Source organism: Sus scrofa, chromosome 8, assembly GCF_054392235.1.
Source record: "Sus scrofa isolate SSC_HxYL_T2T_F1_AM1 chromosome 8, Sscrofa_HxYL_maternal_Yorkshire_Landrace_v2.0, whole genome shotgun sequence".
NCBI lineage: Eukaryota > Metazoa > Chordata > Mammalia > Artiodactyla > Suidae > Sus > Sus scrofa.
The window spans coordinates 97,861,501-97,884,698 of NC_139390.1; the positions used below are offsets into that span (position 1 = coordinate 97,861,501).

The 23,198-nt window shown below is 34.0% G+C and overlaps 1 long non-coding RNA gene across 1 annotated transcript in view; it reads right to left on the minus strand.

Moving 5' to 3' along the window:
* Positions 1–420: 420 nt before the first annotated feature.
* LOC146400954 (uncharacterized) overlaps positions 421–23,198 on the minus strand; it is a 539,998-nt gene continuing 517,220 nt past the window's right edge. Inside the window, exons 7-9 of the long non-coding RNA XR_014812989.1 lie at positions 12,208–12,406; positions 5,161–5,323; positions 421–3,383 (exon numbers count right to left, since the gene is read on the minus strand). This is a non-coding gene — a long non-coding RNA (uncharacterized LOC146400954). The remainder of the gene's footprint in view (positions 3,384–5,160; positions 5,324–12,207; positions 12,407–23,198) is intronic.

Here is a 23,198-nt window from a genome sequence, read left to right on the forward strand (position 1 = left end):
TCAATAGTCTGTAATAATGTATAAGGGAAAAATAATGGGTATATGTATATGTATTACTGATTCACTTTGCTGTACACTGGAAACTAACATAATATTGTAAATCAACTACACACTAATGAAATTTTAAAAAAGAACTTGAGGTATGTGTGTGTTGCTGCTACATGAGTACCTGCATCTATTTCTTCCTGTCACTCTGGCTCCAAACCACTTCCACATACATATCCAATTTCAATCCGTAATTTTAACTAACATTTTAACATCTTCTCATTTGTTTTAGAATAAAGTACAATCAAGTCATGTTTTAATTATTTAAATATACTAAATTAACCCTTATCAGAAAGCATTTTCATAGGGTTCCTATACATATCACACTTTTCTACATCTTTTCTCCAATGTGTTTTTCACAGCTCACTCACCCTATTTTTTTTTTTTTTCCAAGGAGGCATTCCTTGACTTCTTAACAAGATGAGGTCTTCATATCACATTTCATGAAGATATTTGTACTTTCCTCATCCTGACACTCATCACTTATGAATATTACTAGCTAATATTTTTGTTCTCTAAAGAACTTGAAGCTCTCTGAGAGCAGAGATCATGTGAGTCTTGTTAAATATGTATCCTCACTGCTTAGCACAAGAACTAGTACAGAGAAAAAGTACAAAACATATTTATGAAAGAATAAAAGAATGACATATACTGATGGAAGGCATACTGTAAGACTAAAGTGTTTCGGCTGAACAGAGGAAATCTTAAAGTATGAAAATAGGAAAACGGTAACACTAAGGGTTAGCGGATAGAGGGAACATAAAAGATTGTGGACTAAGAGACCCCCAAACCAGTGACTCAGGGGACTAAAAGGAAAAGTATCAAATGCCCATACAGACATAGTTCATTAAGTAATATAAGTCTCTTCCTGAATAGAGAATAAACAAAAAAATCACAGAGGCCCAATTTAAAACCACACAAAAACGAGTGTTCACAAGCCTCATATTACAAACACTTCTGTACACATTTTGCCTTTGGTTTAACAGTGATTGACAATTCTCTGTACTTATACAGAAGGACTCAGCTTTATATTTGCTGTTTTCCTTTCAAATTCACATTTTTTTTCTGTTGCTGTCTCCTCTAACATAAGTACAAATCTCTAAGACAGGTACCTACTTGCCATGTTGCTCGAAGTATTTGTGTTTAGGGCCCTGGTCATCACAGCAGCACCCAAATTACCCTAAGAACACACAAATTCTGGGAAGGGAAGAAACACCAGTTTCTTCTCTTCCTTAGCTAAGTCCTCCTCTATCTTTCTTCACAATATAGCACATTAATCTAAAACATCACATATTTTGTAAACTGCTTCATGATTTTTCTTTCAGTGCTGATTTTTTTCTCTGGGACAGATTGAAGGCATTCATGTGCTGAGTTGTGGTAACAGCATATTCAAAAACGGAAGTTTTCAATAGTATAAAACTGATATTCATCAGTTTCTAAGTAAATTTCAGAAAGGCAAAAGCTGCATGAAGGTAAAGGAGTGGAGATGGAAATAAAAGAACAAAGAGAGAAAAATAAAAGTGAGCAGGCAGAGGAGCTAACTCTGTGATCATTTCGTGATCATACTGGGATTAAAATAGAATAGATTCCTTCTCATCTAGCCATGGGTATTTGCAATATTTATTCATTAAAGTCAGGGCATAAGTTAAAATGGAAAGACAAGTGGCTCTTGATTATCCTGAATGCTTTTTTCTGTGCTCCTGATATGTGAGAACCATGAGGATGGCTCTTGGGGCAAAGGGCAGATTCTACTCTATTTCAATTTGGGGCATTGATCCCAGAGAAGCAGTGTTGAAAGCAGGTACTGAAACACAGCCAGTCTTCCTCATCTATTAAATCATTTCAAATTACTACTGTGTGAGCATAATAAAATTCAGAGTTTACACAACGTAGTAAATGTATATAAAATCACTAATTCAGGCTAAGATTTGCATTGCCTTAAGTAAATAAATCAAATAAATGAAAAGTCTCTAAATTACTATGCTATTGAGATTAACAAGTTTGTAGAATTTGTTGCTGTACAGAACTCTATAAACTTCTAGTCTAAACCTTATTAGATGACAGCTTACAGGTCACACCCTCAGCAGTTTAAGTATTAAAAGGCTATGTTATTTAAACTCCTGCTTTCTTGTATTATTCACATTTCCCTCACTGGGGCTGCCACTCCTCACGCAATAACCTCCCTTCTTTTATAGACACTCCTCATTTAATGACTTTTCACTTGGATTCCTAATCCTGGCACATGTTATCTTTCTCATCACTTGAAAACCCCTCTGAAATCAATTCACATTAGTTTTCATGTCATCAAGGCTTTTGGAGTTCTCATTCATTCCTCTCCTATCAAAATCAGACACATCACTAAATATCTGGCTACCTGAGCACTGAAACACCACTGTGTGTTATTCGCCAGAGTCAAAAAAAGCAAATGACATCTGAGGCTGATGACAAATAGCATTGCTGAAAAAAACCATAAAACTTATTGGCAAGAAATTAGCTTCTGATTGGATATCATCATTATGAGGAAGAAGTTTGGAAACAGAATAGAAGAAGTCAGCTTGGAGGATGTCTATGTTTAGGAACAAAGAATACAAAAGAAGTAATTTTGAAAGCCCACAAAATACTAGAAAACAAATCATAAAATGAAAATACACCATTAAAGCATTCAAAGTTGAGGGTGAATGTTTGAAAACATAATGATATTAAGCCCTACCAAGGGCTACAGAGATTTAAAAAAAATTAAACATTTCTATGGGTCGTTTTTGTCACATCTTTTAAATCTCTTATGGCATGGATGTGTGCATATATTACTAACTTTTAAATCTAGATTTTTCTTGCTTTAGCTTCAAATTTGCCTTCTCACTCCCAGCCTCACACTTATGCTCAACTAGCAGATTAATGTTTCTGAGATACTTTTTCATGTTTCATCTTCCCCGGGTTCTCAATGCTTTCATGGACTATTTCTCAAACTTGGTACCCCAGAACACTTGTATATGGTCCCCATAGTTGTGGCCCTTGATAAAAAAATAAAGTATCTGCTCTCCCCTTTACCTAGTATATTAGATTATGGGTCATATTCTCGTATCTTTTTTTTTTATGATAACTCTAAATCCTTTCCTGATCTGTTTCACTGCTATAATTTCTATCACATTTCCTCTTTTCCTTGTATCCATTCCAAGGAAGATGGAGGATCCAGTGAATCTATGCTACTTTTTTCTTAGAGTGAATCTAATGACTGTTACTCACCTGAAGGTGGAATTGCTGGAAGTAGGAGACAACGCGTAAAGCCTATGTTAAAGCTGAATCTCAGCAGAAGCTCAGCAGCCTAAAAACTTTTTCATCTGTAAGGGCAAATACAAATTAAAAATAAGAAGCTTAATTCTCCCTGTTGAAAATGAAGGAAGAGAAACCCAACCCCCTTTTCTTAAAGTATTTACTTTAGAAAACTTGTCATTATATGTTCTTTTTTGTCTCCTTGAAATGTATGGGCATCTTTTTAAAAGCTAAGTTAATTTCTTGCCAAATTTACAACCCATAAGATGTTTTTCTCAAGGACCAGCTCTTTGTACTATAATCATCAAAGATAGATCCCCTATCTCCCACTTTCTATAGAAGACAGGACTAAATTCTACAAGCACTTCCTTCAAGTTGCCTGACTACCTCTCTACCTCTTGTTATAGAGATATGAGAAGTTTATTTTTCTTTTGAATTAAACCAATTAGCAAACACAGGTGAACACTCTTAATACCAGATGTATTGTGATGAACTCTGTATGTGGCTAATAGCACTGTCATTTTTTTTTTTTCTTGAGGACTAGCTACTACTTAAGAATATGTATGTAATAGATCATATTTACTGGCTCGGTGTGAGATTACTTAGTTTTGGCAGTCTCAGTGGATTGCTTCTGATATGCATCACATTTTGGTTTAATGTTTATCCAATGACAAAGTTGTTTTCTTTATCTTTTACTTCTGTGGAGGTAACTTCTAGGTTGTGAGATTTTGTTTTTTAACTAAGTTTCCTCAACACATTATTAAAGTGAAGATCTTATTACTTAGCTTAATAAATTTAACAACAAAAACAACAACAAAAAATCAGTAGAGAAAAGCAAAAGTAGGAAAGAAAGATAATAAAAATAAGGGCTTACATTAATGAAATACAAAACTACCAAGTGAATTTGAAAAAGAAATAAAATCTAGGGAGTTCCCATTGTAGTGCAGCGGACACAAATCTGACTAGTATCCATGAGGACACGGGTTTGATCTCTGGCTTCGCTCAGTGGGTCAGGGATCTGGCATTGCAGTGAGCTGTGGTGTAGACAGCAGACATGACTTGAATCCTGTGTTGCTGAGGCTGTGGCGTAGGCCAGCAGCTGTAACTCTGATTTAACACCTAGCCTGGAACTTTCACATGCCACAAGTGTGGCCCTAAAAAAAAAAGGAAAGAAATCCAAAAGTTCATTCTTTGATATGTTTAGAACAATGTCTTTTATAATTAATAAAAATGAAAGAGAAATGATTAAAATGAAAATTAACATTCAAATATAAAGACCCTAAAATAATTAAAAGAAAATAAATTTTTATTGTATGAAAATACATTTGAAATCTCAAGGATATTGATAATCCCTTTAAGCCTTTCATGTGTGCATTGTATTTCACAAACCCAGAATACCTTTTTTTTCTTCACAAATCAATTAACTTCCTTAAATTAAGATATAGACATTAATTTAATTAACATCCACTCTCACAGTTTCATTTACACCACCAATATTTCTAAGGCAGTTTTCTAAAATAATATTGTCTGAGAAGCCAAAGGCAAAATAATTTACCTTCGGGCTCATTTGCCATCAAGCCTGTGGGCCTAAAGCAAATTAGAATTCTGACTCTAGTTAAGTTTGGAACTTTAATTAGCCTGAGAGAATAGGCAAAAGGGGAAAGAAGGATATATTTATTAAATATCAACTATGTATCAAAAGCTTTTTGATATACACCTTCATGTAAATTCATTTAATTCTCACAGCTGTAAATGGTGTTATCATATACTTTTCATTTTTCAGATGAGAGACAGATTTTCAAAGAGTACAACATTGCAAATCACACACAAAGGTAAAATTCATACCTAGTATAATTGATGACAATCAATGGCATTCTCATTTCCTATTGTGAACATTCCACCTTATTCAGGTAAAAGTGTAGAATTCATTCATCAACTTTACATTGGATTTGTCTTCCCGGGTCTCATTTCTCTCAAATTTATTTTCAAACTGATACTCTTACCAAACCTGTATTGTGAAAAGTAAAATATATTTTATGTATGGACAAAACTGGAAAGTACAGAATTCAAGAGCCAAAAAAAAAAAAAAAAAAATGGGGGACGTGGACAATGATGTATGGATATATATTTATTAAACAAATATTTGAGTACCTGTTCTATATCATACACTACTGCAAAGTAAATGTGCAAACCCCTAGCCTGCTTCTATGCTAGTTTCAAGAGACAGGGAAACACTCTTAGGCTTATGTCACAGCCATTGCAATGCCAGATCCAAGCCACAAGTGTAACCTACACTACAGCTCCTGGCAATGCTGGATCCTTAATGCACTAAGCGAGGCCTGGGATCAACAAGCATCCTCATAGATACTAATCAGGTTCTTAACCTGCTGAGCCACAACTGGAATTCCAGAAACATTCCTTTGATGTGAATTATACTGGCCATATATGAACTTCATAGCATATATGCTGTTTGTGTGGGTCTTTGAGGGTTAGTGATGCGTAGACCTTTTACTGACTCATTTTTTTTACATCTTTTATAAATAATCTCATATTCTCTAGGTCAAAACATGTACACAAATACTGTCATAGATCTGTATTTGCATTTCTCTTATTGCTATATTTTTCTATTATATTTTGAAATTATTTGGATGAATATTAAATATTCCATATTCATTTAATTTTTCAGTTCCTTAAGAGCTGACAATATCTTATTCACTTCATGAGTTTAAAGCTTACTAAATGAATAAATATACTATCATAAAATATTTTTCAGTTTTAGCAGATTGAGGCTTTACTTTTCAACCTGTAAACCTGTGTGTTGCCTCCATAGTATTCTATTTTTGAAAGACTTCCTTTAGGGCAAGAATACTGAAAATTACAAATTCTGAAATGGACAGATAGACTAATAATTTTATAAATTGTGACTGGACAACTCAGGCATTAGGGTATCTTTTTTTTTTATTTCTAGCTCAGTTTCTAAAATCAAAATTCACTTTTATAACCAAAGCTTCTTTCACAATAAAGAAATAAGAATAAGGAAGATACTTTTGCAAATCAAAGTCCCAGTGTTACAGTTGTCCATTTAGCACACAAATTTGCAAGAGAAAAAGTGCACACTGGACAATGTTGCAATTAGTACTCCATGCTATAAAAAGGATGCACCAAGTAGAAAACCTCAGCACTACTCTGATACAGATCCGTCTCTTATTTCCATTGCAGTACACCTCAAAATCTTCCAATTGCTCTGATGTTCTCCCTTGAAGGCAAGTCCTCAGGGTAAAGCTCTTATCATTAGATAAGGGCTTTGATGTGGGCTCTTTTATTTCCTGCCCCTTTGTCAACCTTTTCAGTACCTGAGTCTACAAAATTGCACATTAAGAATGGCTAAAATTTGGCTCCAGAGAGATGCAGCAAAATGAAACCATTATGCTTATTGTCTGCAGGGCAAATTCTGCTTTGGAGATCAACACGCTGTATGTCAGAGTAATGATGGGGTGCTGGGTGTGGGCACCAGACAGAGTTCTATCCTGGAGTGATATTTCTGGATTTCTAGTTTCAGGTAAAGTTCACGGCATACTCTGTAGAATCACTTTTATCACTGCAATAAGAGTCCACTATCTATGGTTCAGTAAAGGACACAAAATATTTATTATAATGACCACATCTAGTGCAGACTGTGGCAATGTATCTACCAAGATGGTCATTGGGTATATTTACCTTTATAGACTCATAGACTCCTTAACAGCCATAGTGTTTAATTATGTTCTCCTTCTTAAGAAAAATCAAAGCAAATAAAAAGTGCTGATGTTCCTAAGTAGGTCCCATGTAAACATGCCTTGTTTAACACTTAGAGTATAAATTTCGCATTGTTGTAACAAACTAGGTAATTCGGCAAATCACAGTGATAAATTTTGTATTGAGGTAGAGAAAATAAGCCCATCATCAAATGAATAACAAACATAATTTCAGATTTTTTGTGCAATCCTCAATTATAGTGTATGAGCCTATAACATACACTATAATTTGTAAATGGACATTTTTTTTTTTTTTTTTTTTTGTCTTTTTGTTGTTGTTGCTATTTCTTGGGCCGCTCCCGCGGCATATGGAGGTTCCCAGGCTAGGGGTTGAATCGGAGCCATAGCCACCGGCCTACCCAGAGCCACAGCAACGCGGGATCCGAGCCGCGTCTGCAATCTACACCACAGCTCACGGCAACGCCGGATCGTTAACCCACTGAGCAAGGGCAGGGACCGAACCCGCAACCTCATGGTTCCTAGTCGGATTCGTTAACCACTGCGCCACGACGGGAACTCCTAAATGGACATTTTAAAGATTAACATGGAAGTAGAATAGTCTCCATATAACTCTGGAGTTTTGTGTATGATTTCTGAATGAAAGGATTGATCAGAGAGCAATCAGGTCATTTTGCTGTGGGTCCTACACTCCCAAATGTAAGTAAGCATCTAAATAACTTTTTATAGGTGCTGCTTAATGTCTCCCTTGAGGAAGGAATGCCTCTGGCTATCAAAGTCCTGGGAATAATAGGGTAAAGGAGATAGAGGTGAACCCACTGAGGAGTATGTCAATTTCCAGTCATCCTTTTTTATAGACCTATGCTTCACTCATACACCAATGCCTGTTGTTTCTTCTGCACAAAACATCAGTTCATTAACTCCTTCACTATAAGATAGAAGTTAGAGAGGTACCAACTTTTGCAGCCACTCTAAAGAACTACTTTTACTGAATTTATCCAATGTCTGCCTTGTTATAAGTTTTCAAAATACTTCTGACTTAATTTAGATGACTGGACACTGGAATTTGAGTAAAGATCTGTCTCATAAGAGGTGAAGTTTGCATGTGAGAAAAATGTATATATTTCATGCTGGGCATCATATGGTTATAATATGGTTAATGGTAAATCTTGATGCTCTTTCCACTGAGAGGTGGAGTCTCATATTCTCCACTTGAATCTCAATTGGTATAAGAGCTTTGTTTTTACCAATAAAATACTGCAGATATTAGGTTTTGGAACAGACATCTGTATGTTTTATGAAGCTTTGCATATTCTAAATGGATTTCTTGACACTCAGCTACTGATAAAAAGAGATGTTTAATTACCCTATCCTGCCATGTAGTAAGAGGTATGCTTAGGTACATGCCTGAACTATTCTATCAACAGTTCTAGCTGAGCTGAGACTTACAGCCCCCCCCCACACACACACACAATGTGTATGTACATGCATATGCAAAGGAAACTCCCTTAGAATCAGTCTGCTAACCTTCACTGTATGACTTTCATCACTGCCATATAGAAGAATAGACTCACCTAGCAGAGGCTTGCCCATATTCCTGTCTCACAATTCCATTTTGTGATAGATAATAGTTGTTGCCTTCATGTACTACATTTTGGAGTAGTTGATTATCCAGTTATAGTGAATCAGAAAAGCCTAGAACAATAACAGCTGTCTTTGTAGTTCTAAATTTCTCACTGTCCCTACAGTATATGTATAGTATATGTATTTATATGTAATACTCAAATTAAAAGTCAATGCATGCATTTTATACTCCATTTAAAACCTATAGTAAAATGTAGCTTGATAAATTTAAAATACAAAATTTGCAATTCCTGTTGTGGCTCCATGGGTTACTAACCTAAAATAATCTCTGTGAGGATGTGGGTTTGAGACCTGGCTTTGCTCAGTGAATTAAGGATCTGGCATTGCCTCATGCTACAGTGAAATTTGTGATATGGATCAGATCCAGTGTTGTTGTGGCTGTGATGTAAGCTCCATCTGCAACTCCAATTTGACTCCTAAGCCATGAACTTCTATATGCTACAGGTGCAGCTGTAAAAAAAAAAAAACAAATAAATAAATAAATACACAATTTGACAAAATAAAGCAGAACAAAGGGAAGAGTGGAAAATTAAGTCATGCATTAATAGAAGAGGTATACAGAAATTTGATAAAGAAATAATTTAAAGTCAATAAGAATAATTAGAGAATAATTAGAATTAATTAGAGAATAATATCTACCACATTTTGCACAGAATGTATATAATTTATGTGTTACCTTACATATTAGAAACATTTGGGCATGTTATTTCTGGTCATAGGAGTTACTCATATGGAAATAGAGAGAAATTAAATATTTTAAAGCAAAGGGCATTGGTCAATGTGTACCCATTAGCATTAATCAGATGTTCTCTAGTGTGAATTAGTCTAGAAAGGAAACAACTATACAGAAATGATTTTAAACTATTATAATAAGCCAGGCAATTAAATGCAAATATCTCAACCAACGGAAATGAAAGTCTCTTACATAAATTATTTGAGTTGTAGTGACTGAATGAAGGTAGTGACAAAAAAGTGGGCTTTGAACTTGAGTTATTCAATGAAAGATGATGCTATTAGCAGATTTTAAGAAGTGATGAGAGAAAGCTTTTAGAAACAGGAAACACTTCTCTTTTTCTTTAAAATATGGTAATTTGGTTTTATCCTAGTATGCTTCCTATTCTAAAGTTACCTATGTTCAATAACTTGAATTTTTTTAAATTACACAATTTATATGATTTGATATTGGTAATATATTTTGAAATTGAAAAGTTCCTTTTACAAAATATACTTTCCTAGTTTTATTTTCAATTGTAAAAATTATTTGAAATATTTCGATAGGTGTATTTTCATGAATGCATACACCTCTCAGTGGTTAAACTGCTTGTATTTATGGTTTGCAGACTAGTTGCTCCTCTGAAGTAATGGAAAAATCATGTAAAAATGGCTGTTCATTAAGTTCTGTAAAGAAGCTGCAGCTTCCATTACTGATGAGATATTTAGCAAAAATCACTGACAAATTACATCTCTTCTTTCATTCCTTTGTATTTATGTGGTATCCTATTGATTCAATGCTCACAATATTTACTGCACATCTGTTTCACATTTACAAATACACAGAGTACTGCTTCATTCAAAGTTCTAGTCCTTACATTTCTTCCGCCTGATGCAATTACTGCATTTAAGCAGAGGATAGAAACCTAGCTGAATGGATAAGAAGAAAACAAGTGCATCCACAGCTGTATAATACTTAAACTTTATAATACATATAAATAGAGTCCTCCAGCTTCTGCAGGATGCTTAAACACCTGGTAGATGAGATGGAAATGCAAAGTAGCTTAAATATTTTAAGTCGCTTTGCTCAGAGTATCAGAATATGTAACTATACAGTCATAAACGGAATAAATAGGCTGCATAAGATATTTCCTCCTAAAATGTTCTTCAGTAAATGGTCCCAAAGCAATTTTAAATACCTGTCAGTCTAAATTTGGTGGCACTTACCTAGATATATCTAGTGATTACAATTCATGCCTATAGTGGACTGTTACAAAATTTTTTTTTTCTTCTTACTCTTCTGTTAGAATAAAAATCTCAAGGAAAATATGTTTGATAGAGACTTTGCTGGGAATGTATACATATGTCACCTGAGGGACTGGTTTTCAGAAGGAAAGCCAGTATTATTTATAGTATCACTTTGTTTTTCAAGGGAAAGTTAGTGGTAAATATGTCATTAATTTTTCTCTTTCTCTGCATCAAATATTCCAAAGGCAGATACTGAGTGCTATCCTATAATCCTAAAACTTGATACACTCATGAGGTTAAATCATCTTCAGTGTGTTCTACACATATCTACCATATATTTCTATAAAATCCTTCCTTTCATGAAAACCAAAACAAACAATAAATAAAAAACAGGGCTAAATGCTACAGCCAACTGTGTTTCACTGAAAGGATATTTGTTTGTATTAAAATAAATGTATCTCTTATGCACCAAGAATGTTCAATCCATATCCCTAACTTTGTCAGAATAGATGGACCATGTAATTGTGATACTCCTTAATATTAACTTTTATTTTTCAATTATCAGTCAAAATACTATCACTTTTGATTAAAATTATGCTGAATTATGCTATGTCACTTTTTCTACATTTTCAAAGAATTTTAAGTAATGAATAAAATTCGATGATGACTTTAGAGATTATTTATACATAGGGTTAAATAAAGTTAATTTTGCCATTCTGACTACTCCTTAAACAGTAGGTTTGCATAATGTTTAAAGAGTCTTCTAGTTATTCTGTGTCTGTAATATTACTGGAACTTAGGAAATATTTAAGTAATGAATGAATAATTAAATGACCTTCATATGAAAAAGTCATTTAAGTAATTTTTTTTCTTGGAAGATCCAAGCTAGCCATGGAGGGCAAATGCATGAAATAAGGAAACAATGCGTGAGTCTCTTGATCAGGATTTGAGTTTATTTCAGAGAGGATTTTTTTTTTTCCTTTCTTAATCCTGATTAACTAAAGCAGTAAAATAAAAAAATTTTCTGAGGCAAAGTTAAAGTTTATGAGCTATTACCTTATGTGGAGTAGAAGTACAATTTTAGTGAAGTAAAGTTCAAATAAAAAGGAAAATGAGGCAGAAGGAGGAGCAACACAGTCCATCAATGGACATGCCACTCTGATGAGAGAAAAAGCTGGTTCAGTGACACAAACCATCCCCAGATAGGTCTTTTGGAACCACAACATTTTAGAAAAGTTGCTGAAAGAAGGAGGAACAAGAAATGTTTTTCTTAACACTTCTCCAATCTCCTGTCTCCTAACTCTGCCTCAGGGGGAATTAACTCCCCAGCAATTCTGAATGCTATTAACAGGGCCTTTGGGACAGAATCTGAACAAAGCTAGTTTGTCTTACTAGGAAGGTCAGACGGAGGTTGGAAGCTACTATTCTCCTGATGTGACAGACCCAATGGATGTCAAGTCAAAGCCATACACTCATTCCCAGAGAAAGTTAAACAAATAGCAATATTTAGGTAACATATGCAGCAGCCATACTTTACCTCCACAGGACACAGTCCAAGCCACTGCAGAAGCAACATGGGTGTCTAAGGCCAGGGTGGGCAAGTGGGGCGATGTGGGAGTCACACGAACTGCTTCTGGACTTCTCTTCCTTCTTAGATCCTGGAGATTGTTCTTCATATTTCTGATTAATTTCTGTTTCTTTCATCCTTGATTCTTTGAGATTGGCCTTTGGGTGTTCTAGAAAAATCAAGCAAAGTAATTAGTACATTTATTGAGCAAATAACATGTGATAAAAACTATAGTGGAACGTCTAGTATATTTAGTAAATCACCACCACAAGCCCACAACAGGTACTTTTTATGCCATACTAAGGATATATGACTGAGACATAAGAATTTAAATAATATGTTCAAGTTACCACCTTTATAATATGTGACACCAAAATTTAGATCCAGACCTTTTGAATAAAAGGAAAAGTTGTATTTTAAATAATACACAAGATATCAAGAGTTGTTTTTGATGTAATGCTTTGAAGTCATTTTAAATAAGAAAGGAGGGGAGTTCCTGCCGTGGCTCAGTGGTTAATGAATATGACTAGGAACCATGAGGTTGCGGGTTCAATGCCTGGCCTTCCTCAGTGGATTAAGGATCTGGCGTTGCCGTGACCTGTGGTGTAGGTTGCAGACACGTCTCGGATCCCACGTTGCTGTGGCTGTGCTGTAGGCCGGCAGCTACAGCTCTGATTAGACCCCTAGCCTGGGAATCTCCATATGCAGTGGGAGTGGCCCTAGAAAAAGCAAAAAGACAAAAAAAAAAAAGGGGGGGGGTTTCCCTTTGTGGCTCAGCAGTTAACAAACCCGACCAGAATCCATGCAGATACATGGTTTGATTGGTTTGATCCCTGGCCTTGCTCAGTGGGTTAAGAATCCGGTGTTGCCCTGAGCTGTGGTGTAAGTTGTAGATGCAGTTTAGATCCCGCACTGCTGTGGCTGTGGTGTAGGCCAGCTGTAGCTCCGATTAGACCCCTAGCCTGGGAACTTCCATATGCTGGGGGTGCATCCCCTAAAAAAAAAGGTATTTCTTAGATTCACCAGGCTTAGATCTTAGATGTAAACATATTTAGCTACAAATGAATTTTAATATAATATATGTTGATCTACTTACAATGGCATCATCAAATAGAATTTATCTTATAGATAAAGGGAGGGGGAGGATTCTAGTAATTGCCCATGTTCCAATCAAGAGAGAAGGCCACAGTTAAGAGAGACTCCCTAACCAGGGTATGGTGTTCCTGGTTATCTGTATTCTGTACTAACACTGTTAAAATACTTTTTAGGAGAAATAATGAGACATATTTTAGTTTAATTCTCTGAAATCATATTATTATGTAATAATATAAAGGTGATATTAGGTTGTTTTCATAAAATCGGTTGAGAAGGTTTTCTTCTCAAATAGCTCTCTCATTAGTGTCTTATGACCCATTAAAATGATGAAAACAGTGACCAGGAGCACAACAGAATCCATGTACTTATTAATCTGTTTTTGCATTTGTATTTCAAACTTAGAAATACCCAAGAATACATCCATTTATAAAAGAGACCATTTGAGTGATAAAGTAAATGTGTACTTTGTCCTATCTTTAGACAAATCTCTGAAATCAGTAGTCATGGGTTTCCATTTTGGGAAGTTCTAAGAAAGGATTTTCAGGGATGAAATACTTATGGAAAACAACTTGAATAACAGTAAGTGCCATACTTTCTATGATTATGTCCAGAGTAACTGATTAAAATAATAGAAAGTATGCAACATTATGTTATTCTAATAGCTGTTTCAATTTTATACATTTTGTTAGATGAAACAAAAATTTCCAATAACACTGAAGCAATTGAAGACAGCATGTATTTTTGACAATGTTATTAATTACCTGATATCCTAAAAAGTAAAGTAAATAAAATAAGAATTGTAGCAGTTAAAATTTAGCTCGTCAACTTAGTCTTGTTAATTAGAGGATAATTTTCAAATCATTAACAAAGAAAGAATTCTAAGCAAGTATTATAAGTTATTTAAAAGGTCATATCTGCATCAGTATGAGTTTTTACTTCATCAATAAGCAGAAAACATCCACATTTCTGTCAGTTTACCAAAGTTCAGTACTGGAAACTCCTTGTTAGTTGAACACAAGTGAATATTTCCTTTGTTTAAATTCAAAGTTACCTAACTGTATGGAACATTAGCAATCCAAGCACATTTTTTATATTCCTTTTAAAAGTACATTTTCATCTTTTATTAATGCTGAAATAAAGTCCTTATTTCCTAATACAATTAAACAAATACTGCCTTCTTATAATAAGCCCTTGAGGATAAAACTGCATGTAATTCTCAAAAAAATTCAATGTGTTTATTGTGAATTAATGTAATGACCTTCACCTCTGACTTAAGACTCTACCACCAGGGATGGAAAATTATAAATACTCAAAACTACTGTCAGAACTACTTTGTTGGCACACATACTCAGAAATACAATAGCCCACTGGAGACTTTGAGCATGTACACATTCCTATTTCATGCAAAACTAGACCAAGAGTGATTAGTGTATGAAGTTATAAGAATTATGACTTAAGATATTGAGCATTAATTTGAGAAAGGTAATTTTTCAGTATTATATATACAAAAAAAAAAAAACAATTATATACTGAAGTTTCAGGAACACAGCAAAAAATCATAAGAAGAAATTGTGTGCTGAATTATATTTACTGATTATCCTGTAATTAAAGTTAAATTATTAAACACCTGTTTGAATAGACACTATACAAAATTATTGAGTTCTTCGATTTTTAAATGGAGAGCATAATAAATGAAACCAAGATTGCCCCCTGATGGATAAAAATGTTTTCATCTACTATAAAATGGCTGATACAAATATAAATTAGAAGGCACTCTAGTCATCATGCAATGTTCATAAAATAAGATTAATAATTGGCAGATTTTTCCTTTTTAAATTCAGTTTCTCAAGTACCAAGAAAGCTAAAAAGAATCATTACCTCATAAGTATTTCAAATTCAATATTTTCAATAAGTATATAAAGTGTTCAGAGTTTTATAGCAACAATAAAGTAATGAAATGGAAATTAAAGTGGACTTTTATATCTACTGTTAAGAAGTTTTTGATACTTAAATTCCATCAGAGATAAAGTGGGTGTTTAAATTCCATGAGAGATAAAGTGAGTGATTTTACTCTTTTATTTCTAGCTACTTTGCAAAACACAAATGTATGTTGTTTTACTTTTTGACATAAATTTGTGCCTTACCTATTAAAAGCAGAATATTAAGTTTGAAAAATACTAGGCATTTTTTAATCTTCTAATCTTCATTCATTGAATTGCCATTTAAATATTTCTTCAATTAAGTTGGAGTGCCAACAATGTACTTTGTACTTTGTGTAGTTCAATAAGAAAGAAATTTGTTAGGATGCTGTGCTCATGACTGAATATATAATTTGCAAAAATCTTTTAAACCCTTGAGACAATGAGAATACTCTAGTAAAACATAGTATCTTAAAATATGTTTTCAGAGATAAAGTTACTTAACTTTTTTTAAAAAATGAAAAGATCAAGTACAGTACAATTTTAGATATCTCTGTCCAAATGTACCTTGAAATTCCAGAAAGACCTAAGACTAAATATGTAAAGGGTTTTATTCAATTTCTTTTCCATTGTGCTGAAGCATACTGCTCCTATAGATTCTAAGTCCTGAGTATTAGGGAAGGCAAAATAAATGGCAAAAATTTATTAAGATTTTAGTTCTTCTACTGGTATGTAACAAAATGTTAGTCTCATATAAAGAATATGTTGAAGGTAGGGCCTTCCCATTGTGGCTCTGTGGTAACAAACCCAACTAGTACCCATAGAGATGAAGTTTCCATCCCTGGCCTCTCTAAATGAGTTAAGTATCTGGGTTGGCTGTGAACTGTGGTGTAGGTTGCACACATGGCTCGGATCCTGCATTGTTAGAGCTGTGGCATAGGCCAGCAGCTGCAGCTCTGACTCAACACCTAGCCTGGGAACTTTCATGTGCCATGGGCGTGGCCCTAAAAAAAAAAAAAAAAAGGTACACATGTATATGTAACTGGGTCACATTGCTGTACAGTAGAAAATTGACAGAACAGTGTAAACCAACTATAATGGAAAAATAAAAATCATTATAAAATAAAATAAAAATAAAAGAATATGTTGAAGGTAAAATTCCCATACTGGAAAACTTCAAGTTAGAAAGTCATAGTAGCCTGGTCTGTAACTCTAAGTATCCATCAACCTCTGCTTTACACAGTTATAGAATATAAATTCACCAGAAAGGGTATCAAATCTGGAGTGCTTCAATGAAGCTTAAATGGTTAAATTAGCATAAGGATGGGATTTTATATACCCTTACCTAGTGTATCCTGAGTTTGGGCTTAGGAGAAGAATTGAATTCTCTGTTAATTTATGAAATACTTGTTGGAATAAACTCATTTCTCAATTATGTTTATGATACGGTACTCTTTATTTGGAGCTTGATATATATAGCACAGTATGATTTTTATAAAAAGGGTATACAGGGGGGTTTATATACTTATAAAAAAGCTTTTGTGGTAGGATTAATGAAATTAAATAAATTATTATACATAGATATCTTGGATATTCTCTAAATTACTTGTGATACAGTTTAAAAATCATTATATTTATCAATATTATCAAAGTTATTTACCATATAAAATAACAGGCATCAAAAAATAATGCAATTTATAAATATGCAAAGTAGACAGGATGCTGTAGAAGACAGTATGCTCTGGGAGGATGTAGAATTTGGAGATAATTCTGGAAAAGATCCAGGAATGTTAAATCCAAGTTACCCTTTCCTGTGGGTCATACTGAAATGGAAATTGGGAGAAAGCAATTGTTTCTGCTCAAGGATAATGAGAGTGGTTGTGAAGCAGGTAAAATAGTTTCCAACTTGTTCATAAATTTATTTACATAATTGTCTTGAGCAAAATTCAGATTCTTAAAGTCAGCTACAGATTTAAATGCTTAACAAACATGGCAGAATTACCTATCCTATACATAGGAGTTTTTTCATCTATTACATCAGAAGTTTGTCATAAGCAATTTACTTGGCATGCGTCACATATTTAACAAATAATAGATAAATGATTATCACATGCCATATATTCAGCTAGACATTGGGGAATAAAATGGAAAAGAAAACTAAACAAATACGTATGCCTCTCATATAATGGTAGTTTGTGAAATATTGGTTATATCTTCTCTGTGTTTATATTCAAAAACCAGCTATTTTTTTCTTAGTTTTAAATGTATTTTAGGAATGTTGCTGATAAGAAGAGTAGTGAGATGCTATCCAACATGTGCATAAGCTCTTTATTTCTACCTGAATTGAATAAATCCATATGACTTTCATCTCTAAGGACAGAAAATATTTAATGCAAAATTTAAAAGTATATTTGATATATTACATGTTTATTTTCACTATCTAAGAATTTTTAATTTTTTATTAGAAATTAGATAAGAAAGACACAGAAAATTTTATCTCAGCCATAGGCATTTTCCCAGTGATGGAACTGAGGCTTAGGTGTTAGAGTGCCTTAACTAAGTTTCTTCGGAGTAGCATTCGTTTTTAAATATTAATCAAGTAAACCTATTTTACTCTTTATAGCATAAAGGAACAAGTGAGCAGAATATTAATTAATATAGTTCTAAATGTTTCTTTTAATCCCATTATATTATCATAATAAGCTATCTCCTTGAATATAAACTTGACTTATTAACTACAGAATACATATCTAGACATGTAGGTCACTCAGAATTTCACAGATTATCTGTTGTTACAATGTCAACACTTCAACTGACCAACTAAAGAAATCCAAACTCTCCAACTCCAAATCTATGCCATCATAAAGACAACAATAATGTGTATTAAGTATAACTAAAAGCCATAGCCTGGTAACAACAGATGTTATATGGTCAATTTGGTGTACTGAATATAAAGAAAAGTGAAAGAAATTAACATATGGAGACCTGAGAAAGCAAATACTATCAGTGCACAGAGATACACTGTGAGAGGTTTAATGTCATGTTGGCTCAGTCTGAGGTTCAACACGCTTGACTGCAAGACAGTCCAGATGAAAGCCAGTTCCTCCCCACCATATTCAAGAAAAAGGTGGACGCTGTCTTTTTGTTTGTTTGTTTGTTTTTGTTTTTGTCTTTTTGTCTTATCTAGAGCTGCACCCATGGCATATGGAGGTTCTTGGGCTAGGGGCCTAATCAGAGCTGTAGCTGCCAGCCTACACCACAGCCACAGCAACGTGGGATTGGAACTGTGTCTGCAACCTAAAGCACAGCTCAAGGCAATGCCAGATCCTTAACCCTCTGAGCAAGGTCAGGGATTGAACCTGCAACCTCATGGTTCCTAGTCGGATTCGTTAACCACTGAGCAACGATGGGAAATCCAGTTATCAGTTATAATCTTAAAATTATATATGGTTTATCCGGATCTTCTTTAGATGATCTAAAGACATAGATGTAATTATTTCTAAGAGATAAGAGCATATTCTACCATGCCAACATTTTATTTTAAATAATTTTCAATACCATAAAGCCACTTTTTGCCCTCAGGAAAATGCATATTCAAAATACACATTACTGTGTCTTGTCCTCATATTTTCCCCTAGTAAGGTGTTGTTACTCCTAGCCAGAATTTTACTTAGAAATTAATTAGGGAGTTCCCGTCATGGCTTAGTGATTGACGAATCCAACTAGGAAACTTGAGGTTGCGGTTCAATCCATGGTCTTGCTCAGTGGGTTAAGGATCCAACGTTGCCGTGAGCTGTGGTGTAGGTTGCAGATGCAGCTTGGATCCTGTGTTGCTGTGGCTCTGGCGTAGGCTGGAGGCTACAGCTCCGATTAGACCCCTAGCCTGGGAACCTCCATGTGCTGCAGGAGCGGCCCAAGAAAAGGCAAAAAGACAAAAAAAAAAAAAAAAAAAACAAGAGAAATTAATCAGGTATTTATGTACGCCTAGTATAAATTATTTTTAAATATAAATATTATAAATATATACAAATATAAATATTATGTTATCATTTACATGAACTTAACAAAGATGTTATTTATAGATAAATCAGCTTTTTCTTATCCTAGTCTAGCAAAACTTTTGTTTAAAAATATTAATTAAGAATGTACTAATATCATTAAAACAAATTATTTTAAAATTTTTATTCTAAATATCTTTTAAAGAAATTCTCTTTTCTGGATTCAAATATATCTTTGTCTTTAACCATATTCTGTGGTATTTAGATTTTTAACAAATACACTTAAAATTTTGCGGGAATATAAACAGTTCTAATTGCTTATTATTCTCAGTCATCTTTACCAGTATACTATAGGTACTTGATTATTTTGAAGGGAACACAGCTAATTACCTCACGTTTCCCTAGTAACTCAAGTCAACAGGATCTCTTAGAAAACATTTCCAGACATAGAGCAGAGGAAACAATAAGTCTCCAAGGTGTATGCTTTATGAGCTGCACATGACTCTAATAATAGCAAATGTCTTAGAAATACTTTAAAAACAGCAGCTTTTCAATTCTTTACTACTAATAAATTTATCTTATTTCCCCATGCCTCCAAAATCACTAGGAAAAAAGGATCATAAGAAGAGATCTTTAGGAGTTCCCATTGTGGTGCAACAGAAATGAATCTGCCTAGTATTCATGAGAATGTGGGTTCGATCCCTGGCCTTGCTCAGTGGATCCATTGTTTCTGTGAACTATGGTGTAGGTTGCAGACATTACTTGGATCCTGCATTGCTGTGTCTGTGGTGTAGGCCAGCAGCTGTGTATCTAATTCAACCCCTAGCCTGAGAACTTCCATATGCTACAGGTACAGCCCTAAAAAACAAAGAAAAAAGGAAAGAACTTTAAATGATTTTATTAGATGTATTAAGGACAGGAGTAATGGGAATAGCAGCTTTGTGAGGTATCTAAATTTTAATTGTATTATAAACATTGGAGTTGGCATGAACTGGAGCTGCATCTTTGAAAGCACCATATGGGAACACCAGACACCAAATGCTGATATAATACATGAGGCTAATGAAGAAGGAATCATGGACATGTGTACCAAAACAGCATAGGGAAGGAGTCTACAGAATCTAGCATCCTCCTGACCATGAAGGTGAACAATGATGAAAGAGGCAATTCCCAATATTTTGAATATACCATTTAACTATCTCAATTACATATATTATGCATACACAAGAAGAGCCTTTACAAATTGAGTGTATTTACAAAAGTGTATACCACTGTGACACAGCACAAAATAGAAATAACAGAGATATCTGATATTTTCTAACAATTTTTTTCTAATTAATATGTTTTAATAAGCATGCACAAAGGTATTCTTGGTTAATAGTTAATATTTGAGAGTTTAATGGTTCTGCTGTTTTCTGCTAAGAGTGAAAAAATGCTGAAATAACAGCAGCTTCACCAGTAAATTTATTTAATTATTTCACACAAAACCTGTGTCTGCATTTGCCAGTTCCAAGGGCTCATTGTGAAGTTTGAGGACTTCAGGATGCTACATTAAATATCTTTGATTGTTTGGACCTATTTTTTTATGTAAGGTGGTTGTAGCCATTTCAATGGTCTGGAGTTAAAAGATAGGTCAATAATAAATAGATTAACAAAAAACAAAAACAAATGAATGCTTATAATAGAAGATTCCTCTTTCCAAGAAAAGTCTCTCATTTTTTTAGAAAAAGACCTTTCCCAGAAGTACCCCTTCAAACTTTCCCTTACATATTAATAGACAGAACAGAATCGTGTGCTTGACTCAGACCAACCATTAGTCAAAGGTTTCAGGATTGAACTGATTGAAAAATGACACTTTAAGTTTCTTGACTATGGTTAAGAACAGTTCATGTGAACAAACTGAAAAAATACTGGTAGTGAGGAAAAAGAATAAATGGCTACTAGGTAGATAACTTATTCTTTCTGATAGAGAGTACATAATGACAGATGTCTATATTTAGATCATTGGTGAGTTGCTTTATTTTATTTTCTAGATTGGAACTGAGTTATCCATACATATTTCCTGAAGTGTGTAATAGCTATTCAATGCAATTCTCATAATCAATGCTGTGAAAATAAAAGTAGATGTGAAAAACTTTAGTGGTAATTGTATATATTTGTGGATAAATGGAAGCAAATATCTAAAATAGGGATTAGTAAAATAAACCTTCCTATATTTATTTATTTATTTATTTTCTTTTTTGCCTTTTCTAGAGCCGTTCCCACGGCATATGGAGGGTCCCACGCTAGGGGTCTAATCGGAGCTGTAGCCACTGGCCTATGCCAGAGCCACAGCAACACGGGATCTGAGTCGCGTCTGCAACCTACACCACAGCGCATGGCAACGCCAGATCCTTAACCCACTGAGCAAGGGCAGGGATCGAACCCTCAGCTTCATGGTTCCTAGTCAGATTCCTTAACCACTGAACCATGACGGGAACTCCTCCTATTTTTATTTAAAAGTATGCTATTATCCCCTTTCTTGGGTCAATTACTACTGATATTTCCTCTAAAAATGTTCAATTTAATTTTGTAAAATTCTTAGGTTGAAAGTTTAGATAATGAACATAGGGATTGCCCTGATTATAACTCAAAGTATAAAGTATATATCCATAAATCCATATTGATAGAAATAAATCGATTGAATAAATAAATGAGGAGAATATATATAAACCTCATGCAGAAGAATCCCAATTAATTTATGTTTGTATACTGCCCTCATGGAGGTGGAACATAATTTATCATTCTTAAGTGCAAGCTATACATAATTACTTCTTTCCAAAGAGTACAATATAGAAGGAGGGTAAGAGAGTAATTTTACAGTGGAGAAATTTGACAATTTCTCAAACAGTTGATTAAGGATGTCATTAACAGGAATAAGTCATGTTAATAGCATGTATTCTTGACATGATATAATAAAAATGACGTTTTACTTCCATAGTCTTCCCCAAAATTATAAATCCAGTCTACTCATGAGAAAAATATCAGATACATCTCAATTAAGAGACATTCTACAAAATACCTGACTAGTTTCCTCAAAATTATCAAGATCTTTAAAAACAACGAAAGGCTGGAGAAACTCAAAAGGAAGATAAGTAACTAGTAAAAGCGATATGTTACCCTTGATGGAAATGGAACAGAAAAAGATCATTAAGCAAAATCTAAGGAAATCTGCATAAAATATAGACTTTAGTTAATAATAATGTATAAATGTTGGTCCATTAATTATCACAAATGTAATACACCATGGTATAATGTTTAAAATGGAGAAGTAGGTGTGGCATCCATAGGAAATATTTGTAACTTTTTCATAAATCTAAATTTATTCTAAAAATCCAGAAATGCAATCCCTATCAAAACCCCAATGACATTTTTCACAGAAATAGAACAAACCATCAAATTTAAATAAAATTGCAAAAGGCATTGAATAGCCAAAGTAATCCTGAGGGAAGTAGAACAAAGCTGGAGGCATCGCACTCCCTGATTTCAAATGATATTACAAAGCTATAGTAATCAAAATATTTTGTGAGTTAAAAAATACTGATTTTTTATCAGTTGCCACTAGTTGGAACACTGGTTAGAAGCTTTAGTTAAGTACTAGTCAGATGATAGCTCTAGTCTATTTTCTTCCTATGTAAAATGGTAACAGAGTACTTGGATCATCTCTCTTCCTTTTGTGTCTAGGGATCAAACTATGTCTAGTTAGAATCTGGGGAGAGAGCGTAAGAGAGGGACTACTAGAGGGAAAGAATGTTTGGGTTGGTAGGGCAAGAAACCATGTCCCCCCCACTTAGGTGTAAACAAAGTGAAGGCACAATGACAAATGTGACTGGTGCAGGTAATAAACTTGTAAAAATTATTTTTAAATTTAGGAACCTCGGGCATTTGAGCCATTGAGCCTTTGGAATAG